Source organism: Corvus brachyrhynchos, unplaced genomic scaffold (genome assembly GCF_000691975.1).
Source record: "Corvus brachyrhynchos isolate BGI_N302 unplaced genomic scaffold, ASM69197v1 scaffold121, whole genome shotgun sequence".
NCBI lineage: Eukaryota > Metazoa > Chordata > Aves > Passeriformes > Corvidae > Corvus > Corvus brachyrhynchos.
Window position 1 is genome coordinate 10,454 of NW_008236445.1, and position 9,066 is coordinate 19,519.

General features: G+C 37.1%; 1 long non-coding RNA gene across 1 annotated transcript; it reads right to left on the reverse strand.

Annotated features, from left to right (window-relative positions):
* Positions 1 to 211: 211 nt before the first annotated feature.
* LOC108444616 lies at positions 212 to 8,714 on the reverse strand. The gene is made up of 2 exons (XR_001859254.1): positions 8,537 to 8,714; positions 212 to 2,205 (listed from the first exon to the last, which is right to left on the reverse strand). It is a non-coding gene; the product is annotated as an uncharacterized LOC108444616 (long non-coding RNA).
* Between the last annotated feature and the right edge of the window lie 352 nt (positions 8,715 to 9,066).

The following is a 9,066-nucleotide window of genomic DNA, read 5'->3' on the forward strand; positions in this document are numbered from 1 at the left end:
ATTCTAGACAACCGCACAATACAATACCTCCCTTTACCCACTCTCCCTCTGCACTTTCAATCCAGGATCAAGGCCCTAATTTCAGCAAGAACAATTCTGTACTATATGAATTCTAGGAAAAACAGTTCTACATATTAGCCAATGAGGTTCTTGTTTCTCCTATAAAGTAGGAGAACATCAGGAAATGATCTCTAAGATAGGCAAACATGTATTACAAGGATCACAACATTATTGTTTTATTGTTTGCACAATGGTAAGTTGCACATATGGACAAACAGTACACATTTAGAATTAGTTTCACAAATTAATACATTATAAGAGTCCAGTGGTTTAACATATTAACTATTAAAAAAGCAGTAATAAAGGAATACAAACATTAGAGTTTTGACTGCAGCCCAATAAAAGTTTAAAAACAGATTGAAATCAAAATAAACAGTAAGCTTTATTTTTCTGTGACATTAAAAAAACACATATTCCTTCCTCAGAGACTGCTCACAAAGATGCAAAAACATACAAGTACAAAAGTGAAGAATTCTGTACTCAGTTTCCCTTAATTGTATCAGATTAAGTGACATACCAAACATTTGTCAAAGAGCAATCACTGCTGAATGCAGACACTTCCAAAACATACAAAATAAGTAGGTATGTAACTACTTATTTAGTAACTAAATAAGGTAGTAACACTTTAACAATAGAAAGCAAATGACAAAACCTCTACATAAAATCAACTTGGCTCCAAAGTTTCATGCTCACACATCAACCTGGTATCATTATTTGCAAAGAATCGATCTATTAGTTCCTTCTTAAGATATTTTCCCAGATATTCTTTGTGCAGACCAAACTGGAGATGCAGAATAACAAGCTATGATGTTGCAATATGTGAGATTCATAAACTACTGCTGCAATAGCTCTAACCTTCAAATTACATCATTTTTCTCCTCTGTTCTTGAGCAGCAAGCTACTGTACTACACCTTGTTTGGAAGCAGATGCCCAACTGCTTTTAAGGCAGTGCTGACAAGAAGCTCATGAATCAACTTGGGTTTGTAACACCTAATTCAGGTTTTCATTAGGACAGCACATCCTCTCTCCCTCAACTGCAGGGGAAAGCTTATCCAGCCTGACAACTCCTGCTTGCACACAGACCTTGTGGCATCCTGAGCTTTCAGCTGAAATCCTGCAGTGCCCTACTCTTCAGCTCAGGAGAAAAAAGAACAGTTTGGGGATACTATCTATGAAATGTCTGTGTTGAAATCTCAGATTCTTCAGAGTTGGCAGCTAAATGGGTCAAGAAAAAGGTTAAGAAAAACCAAAACAAGAACAAACCAGCTGCTAACTGCTATCTGCGAAGCTCTATGAAATAGTAAACATTGTATTTCAGCTGGTTTTAAACAACAAAACACAGAAGCAATGATGACATAGCCTGGGACCCACTATTTGAAATTCCTAGGAACATCAAGCTATGGGACCACAGGGCAACATGGAGAAACAGAACACACAAAGAAAAGGAGATCTGTCTATGGGGTAAGGTATGCACATCTGTGTTTGATACATATATATCTACACATACATACACACAGACATGTGCACTGTACTGTATATATTTACATTCACATACACAAAAACACCCTGAAGTAGATTTAAAAGCCATATCCAGGAGCAGAAGATATGAACTCTAGTGTTTGTACTAGAATATATATTATCTGTACAAAAAAACCAAATATGCATATATTCACATGGTATAAAGTTTATTAACAAAAAATATTCTGCTACTAACGTTAGGTTAAATAGATGATTTTACAAGAATCTTTAATAATAATGCAGTATGGAACATTTCTAAAACTAGGGTCCAAAATAAAAATACATTAACAGGTTTCTATTCACAAGAAAAGAGCTGTTCATTATGATTTCACTAGGGAAAAGTAGCAACATTTTTATAAATCTCCTGGGATGCAATTTAATTAATGCATCAATCTAGAAAAATAGACTTTTCAGATGAACAAAGTTGATGCACTTCCCCCTCCCTAAAAGGGGGGCCTATCTTTTCCCTTGCTTGTTTCCAGCTGGAGATTTCTTCAGCTGAAGAAGTCGCCCTCCTGTCCCAAAGCCTGCAGATGCAGGATTAGACACCCTGAATGTCAGGCCAGCTGATGCTGTGATGCCAGGACTGCTGAAGTTAAACCCAGATGTAGTCGAGCTCCCAAAGCCTTATGGGGGAGGGAAAAATATTTTAAAACATAAGTTATATCAGGATTGTAACTTTCTTCTTAACACCAGCCACTTTATTACCAGCAGTTGTAACACTTTATACCAACATGGATCAACAATGGTAAATCACTCTGCTAGAGTACTTGGACTTGCCATGACAACTTGGATGTTGCAGCACTGACACAGACTACCTCAGTGAGTGCAAACAATTATATCCTAAATCACAAGTCTATTATGGCATTATCCGTACAAGAGTAGCACACAGAAGTCTCACTGAAATTGTACAACAGAAGAACCATAATTCCTCAGGTTCTCAGCATAAACATGCAATGCACTCCTAAGGTGGGAGGGAAGGCAGAAGATACAGGTGGACCATGGACCACTCACTTCACTCACAGCAGAGAAATGGCAAAGCTGGAGTTGGAGTGCTCAGCCTTCTTCCTACTGACTTGGCTACCTCTGCCTGCCTTTGTAACATACGTGGCACAGACAACACCTTAAATGTGCGGCAGAAAAGGTTAAAAATCCTTGCCAAATTGCTTGTATTTAAAAACACCCTTTATGACAGACCAAAAAACAGCACTAGAAACAAAGCTTTGGAAAAACTGAACGACTAGCTGAGCAAATTGTGCTATTTTAACTCCTCCACCCTTTTCTATTAAGGTAAACAAACTGAACATTTGATTCAGCTATGAAACAACATCAGTTTAAGAAAGTCTTTCTACAGTTTCCAGGAACAGTAACACTAACTCATTTCACTTTCTTTTACAAATTTATATCAGTTATGCACAACCAACTTGGATAATAATTGCAACTATTAGAGAATGCTAGAAATTTCTCAAAGATTACTTAATAAGAAGCAGAACTTCATAACTTCACTTTTTGTTGTCTCAAGAGACCACAAAATAATAAGTATGACATGAGCCAAGTTCAGATTTTAACAAAGAGCTTCATACAAGTTGTTCCTGAAAACCTGCAAACAATTAAGATAACAAGAAAAATAGGTTCACAATCAAGAGAGAGTATATTCTCAATATGCATTACTTTATATTGCTTCATTAGTTCTCTAACAGACAGCTAAAGCAATTCTTTGGTCACATCAGTATCTTCAACTCAATGCCTAAAATATTTTTGGAGTACAGAAAGAAAAACCCAACTGGTTGTCTCATCGGAATCCTAAAGTAGCTCTCTCAAGCCTGATGTCTTCTATTCTCTCATTTGCTGCTGACACTCTGCATTAAGAACTACCTCAAAACATAACATGAAACTCTTTTTCCTGCAATGTCTGGACTTGGGTTACACACATCATATTGTCAAAAAAATTCATCATTAACATTCCAGTAACTCACAGTCCTCTGGCATGCGCATGGAACTCATTGTCAGTGTAATGGTTGTGCATATCTAGAGTGCGACTGATGATAGTGACTGATAGTGTTCATTTGGGTCTTGTCTAAATTTTGTGGGTTAATTTGTCTCTCATCCTAGGATGTAAGGGGTGAAACACATGCAGGTGTTCTTCCATTTCCCTGATAACTCTGAGTCCCAGCTAAGATGTATCAGGGAGTCTCATGAATGAAAAAAAGTTATCTTTTTACTTCAGGTATGTGAGATAACAGGCAAGCATTGCTTCCCATAGAAAACATCATGAATGCCATTCATAATAAAGCTGCATGTGACGTATCATGTCAGGAGCTCAGCAGGCAAGAGTACAGTGCTCATAAATTACCTCCACCTTGCTGCTTCTAGATGCAGGGATTATTTTCAAGCATGCAGAGAAGGCAGCCTATGCTTTATTTGAGTAATATTACAGTAAGAGATGCATAAACTATGTGATAGAAGACTGAGAATAGTTAATTTAGATACAGCTTGGAAAGTAATAGCTGTTAGAAGTGACATTAAGGGCAGCCATAAAAGTACAGAAAGGCAGACGTGAAATTAATCTAAATGGTTTTCTCCAGTCATGGCAGCATAACAAGGCCAAGGTACCAAGTTTTGTTAGAAGTAAACCAAACCCTAAAGCTGAGCACTGAAATGAAAAATCTTCAAGATAAAAAACTTGAACAAGGTATACATTGAGTCTGATTCCTGTTGCAAGAAAAATAATCAGTCACAGAATAGCTCAGTTTAGAGGGAAGACTCACAAAGTCTCGAACCATAGGTACAATGTGATCAACAATGTCCTTGCTGAAATTAGTATTATTTATGTGCGAACAGTGATTTTCAGGAAGTAAATGACAACCTGCCCTTCAAGGACACAGCCTTCACATCTCCCTGAAGGGTGTTATGATCACACTTTATTCACTGGGCTTGTGCGTCTCTGCTTCCGTCAGCCCTTTAGCTCAGTAAGCCAAAGATGAGTACGCAACTCCCCTTAACAGTATTTTTTTGGTAGTTTTAATACTACAGGGAGAAAAAGCAGTTCATCACATGGCAACCTATTCCTGCTTTCATCTTGCATACCACAATGGGTGCTCTAGATCAAAACATATTTCAAGAACAGCTTTGACTGATTTATTAGCCTCTCTAAGTAAAAGTTGCTCATGGATTATATTAAGGTCTGTTTTTCAGCAGTATGAGTGCATCCAGCCATGATCCCACTTGGTTATCTCTTATCTCATTTACTGAGGCTGCAATTCTTCAGTAAAAATAAGTCTCCAACAAGAATTTTCAACTCAAATCTTCAAGGTATATTTAGCATGTTTTCACAAAAATTGCATTTATACACTCCCCCTCCTCTTAACGTTTTATTAAATTGTTAAGGAAATTCAATGGTGATTTTTCCCTTTTCCTGTTACTTTAAGAGTCTTAATGCCCTTTACAATAGCCCACTCACATTTGCCTTTTTGGTTGCTGTTAAATGAATAAGAGTAGGAATTAAATGGGACTTGTTTTGGAGTCAGCTTTCCACAATGTCTCTGTGTGTTTCAGAGGGAAGCGTGAGACACTGTTCCATCTCACAACTGTGTGCACTAAAGGAACTGCCCGAAGACTGAAGCTGCTCTGCTTTTCATCTACTGATAAACGCAATGACCATTCCTGGACCAACCCAAATTTGCTATTACAAGATGCTCAAGGACTATCAGAGGACTCAGAATTTTCTCCTCACACAGACAACCTGAAACTGAGAAAAGCAGTAATAGCACCAGAAACATTTTCACATCTTTTAAAGCAATTAAATCTAACTCATAAAAATTAAACACTTGACAGAACCAATTTGGGGATCTTTAATTTTAATTCTAAGATAAGATCAAACCAATGGAAAACCTGTGGAGGAGACCTGGGGCAGCCTAAGCAGCCTGGAACAGTGTGTGTTGGAACACACACTTAACTAGTGCTCCCATACACATTAGTCTGGGAAAATACTTAAGTGCTCATATCTAAACCCAAGCAGTAGCAGTGAATTCCAGAGCCCAGATTCAGAAACAAGATGCAACCATTACACAGTAATATAAACCAGTATATTCTTTCAGAATCCTGTAAATGGTATTGTTCCAGTTTGGGCAAATTTAGAAATACATATATCCTCTGAGAGAAGGCACAACCACCCCTCCCCCACCAGGTTCGGGAAAAAATAAATTTTCCTCGAAGGAAAGTGAAGAAGATAAAACTATTTATTTAACAAACACATGGGAAGGAGAATAATGTTAGATGGAAAAATCTTTCACTGTAGAGGAAAAAAACCTGGGAAAGTGTTCGAGTCCTCCCTTTGGTCTCCTCGGAGCTGGGGCTTGGGCCGGGGCCAGGCCCTCTGTGCCCAGTGGAAAGTCCTCCCGATGTGCTCTGATGTTACAGCAATCAAGCAGTCCAGTAGAAAAGGGAGAAAAAAAAAATCCGAAATTCCAGAGAAGGAAATCCAAAGTCCAACTCTCAGTCTCTCTCCGGAGAACAAGAAACTGAAAAAAACTGGCCAAAAACTGACTGGAAAGCAGCAAGCCGGGTGCTTCTTCCCTCCCCTGCCCCAGCTGGGGAAAAAAAAAAACCCTGCTATCTTTTTGTAACCTTGAACGAGCTGCAAACTGCTTTGAGAAAGTTTTGCTCAGTTTTTTCCTTCCCCCTTTCAGGCTCAGTTTAGAGGCATAGAAAGGCACAAAAATTAATTTCTGGGCATAGGCGGCGATATGGGATACACATCATAAGGTCACCCCAAGACAGGTATCTAAGAAAGAGGACACAATAGATTAAAAAAAAATATATATATAACCTGGCTAGCCTCAGGTATCATTCAAACCCATTTATACACCCTTGATGCCATGAAGATTTTTTGCCTTTTCTTTTATACCCCTGTTATACCTTTTTACAACTTCTGTATTCTTAGTGCTTTCCCCCTACATTCTTGGACTTGTTTGTCAAGCTGAGAGACTAAACATTTTAGAAGCTTCATAGATAGATCAGTGTGCCCCAGACCCCAAGGTCCTCTCCAGAACACATTTTGTAAACTAAGATAGAACCATCCAGGGGAAGGCTCCTTGGGGAGGGGGTCTCACTAGAGCCTCTCATTGGGGAATCTTTGATAGATATGCTAATTAGTAAAACCTATAATGTTATACCAGATCTTTTGGGGGGGCATTTTGCAGGGTGTATTTCAGTGCATTTGACCTGGATGTGTGCACCTAAGGATCCTTAAAATAAATACCAAGGTAAAATCCCTTTTTCCCTTCTAACCGTGTATGACTCTTGATTTTAAGACCAGGAAAAGGCATCACCCTCAATAAAATTAAAGATCATATGCAATCCAGATACTATGTGACATAATGTTTTGGATATAAAAGATAAAAGTTAGTGTGCTTCTGGGCTACCAAATTTTTAATAGTGGTTTCTTTTCTATAATCCCAGTCTAGATAAGGATTTCATGACCACTTGGTTTTCTAATCACAAAATGACAGAAATTACATTTAATCTGTTTTTATTCCTGGTTACCACTTTCTGTAGCTGAGACTCTTGAGATAATTGAAAATCTTCATTTTATTGGGTGCAACCCCCTCACTTGCAAAAGAGAGACTGACAGCAGTGGCTTCATGACAAAGCCTGGTTTGAGGGAAATGATATTTAAATTGCCTCTGCACACCACCACCATAGCTAAGACAGACTTGCTATTTACTTTGGCTTGATACTTCCGTAGTGACGGGCAACTAAGCCATACAAGTAGTTTTCTAATTCTATTTAATATGTTGAAACTAAATTTTTAGCTTTGTGATTCAGCAGCTTGAAACACTGCAATGTTATTTATATATAATAGCTAATTTAATATAGGCTTAGGGACAATAAACTACAAGATAAAACTTTAAGCAGTGTAAGTCTTCCAGTTGTTTCTCATATTAAGAACTAAGTAAAAGAAGGTTAGTGCTTGGACACCAGATACTGTAAAGAGAGTTCCATCAAGAACCTTACTAGGCTGTTAACATTCATGAGCTATTTCCACCATGTAATACAAAGCTTAAAGTACTTTACAGGTCTGACAACTCATCACTAACCAAGGAGAATCCAGAACAAAAATCAGTGCTTCCTAGTAAATACCAGCAAAATTCTGTTTTCTTTTAATAGCAGTTGAATAAACATTTTTCTTGAGACATGATCCTCCTTCAATGTGCCACTGAAAAAAGATTGTAAGACAGACTATAGAAAATATTTGATTAGTAATAGCTTAGTAAGCTATTATTCCTATTTAAAAGGTAAATGGAGATGCCAGCTATATTTCAGACATCTGAGTTAAGGAGCAATAGCATCCATATTTTAATTTTATCATCCCCAACAAAATGAAACAAAAAAAAGACTAAATGAACACTGTGTATTTCAATTGCCACAGAAATGTTTTCAAAGTAGTTATTATAATGAATTATGAATGTATACAGAGATACAATGCATATAACTTACTATTCAAATAGAGTAAGCATTTATATGTTTTTAAGGAAACCTCTGAGCTTCTAGAAAATAATTTTAACTTTATTTGTAAATACAGTAAGTCAAATTACTAGTATATTCGTCACTAATTTATATATGAATTTCAATTAGTAACTGATGCCAATGCATTCAAGTGACAACTGTTTTCCTGTGTATGAGACTGCATCTGATCTCTTGCTTCCACTCCTAATTAGACAGACACCATGAAATGGGAAACATTGATACTTGGTACTGTCTACATAGGAGACCTTCAACAAAACCCAAAAACTTATCTGAAAATGTGTATCTAGCAAGTAAATAGTTATGTTAATAATGATAGACACATGCAACTTTAAGCACATTATCAGTTTCTTGGTGTGAGCACAGCAGTTTAATTATAAGACTTGCTTTAAGAGAAACTTGATTTTTTGAATTCAAAAGAAACAAACCAACCTGCCCTTAGACTTCCTGATGGTTTACTTGTAGTTCCAAACCCAAATGATGATGCTCCTGTGGCACTACTTCCAAAGGCAGAGCTACTTCCAAATCCTAGTAGGATAATAGTAAAGACATACAACAAAAAAAATTACAGACACAGCAATTAAAGACACATAGGTTTTAGCTGAGTATTCTAAACCCAAACATAATTCTAAGCATTATTTCGTAAACAAATATTCCTAAGATAATTGCCTGAAGAGTGTTTTATTCTTGACACAGCGTTGTGTTAGGAAAACAGTGCAAACTGGAAAGCATTGAGAAAAATACTACCTTCAAAATCCAAAACATTTATCAAACAGAAAAAACTAGACTACTGCTCACAAAGACAATATCCAACTGCAAGAGACTTAAAGGGATAAGAATACAGAAAAAAGGACTGAAGGAAGGGAAAGACAAGTGACATACCTCTGTAATAGGGAATACTAAGTCTCTGCTCCCTGATTTTTTTCTGTGTTTTATCCAAATGTTGTTGAAAGAAAATATAT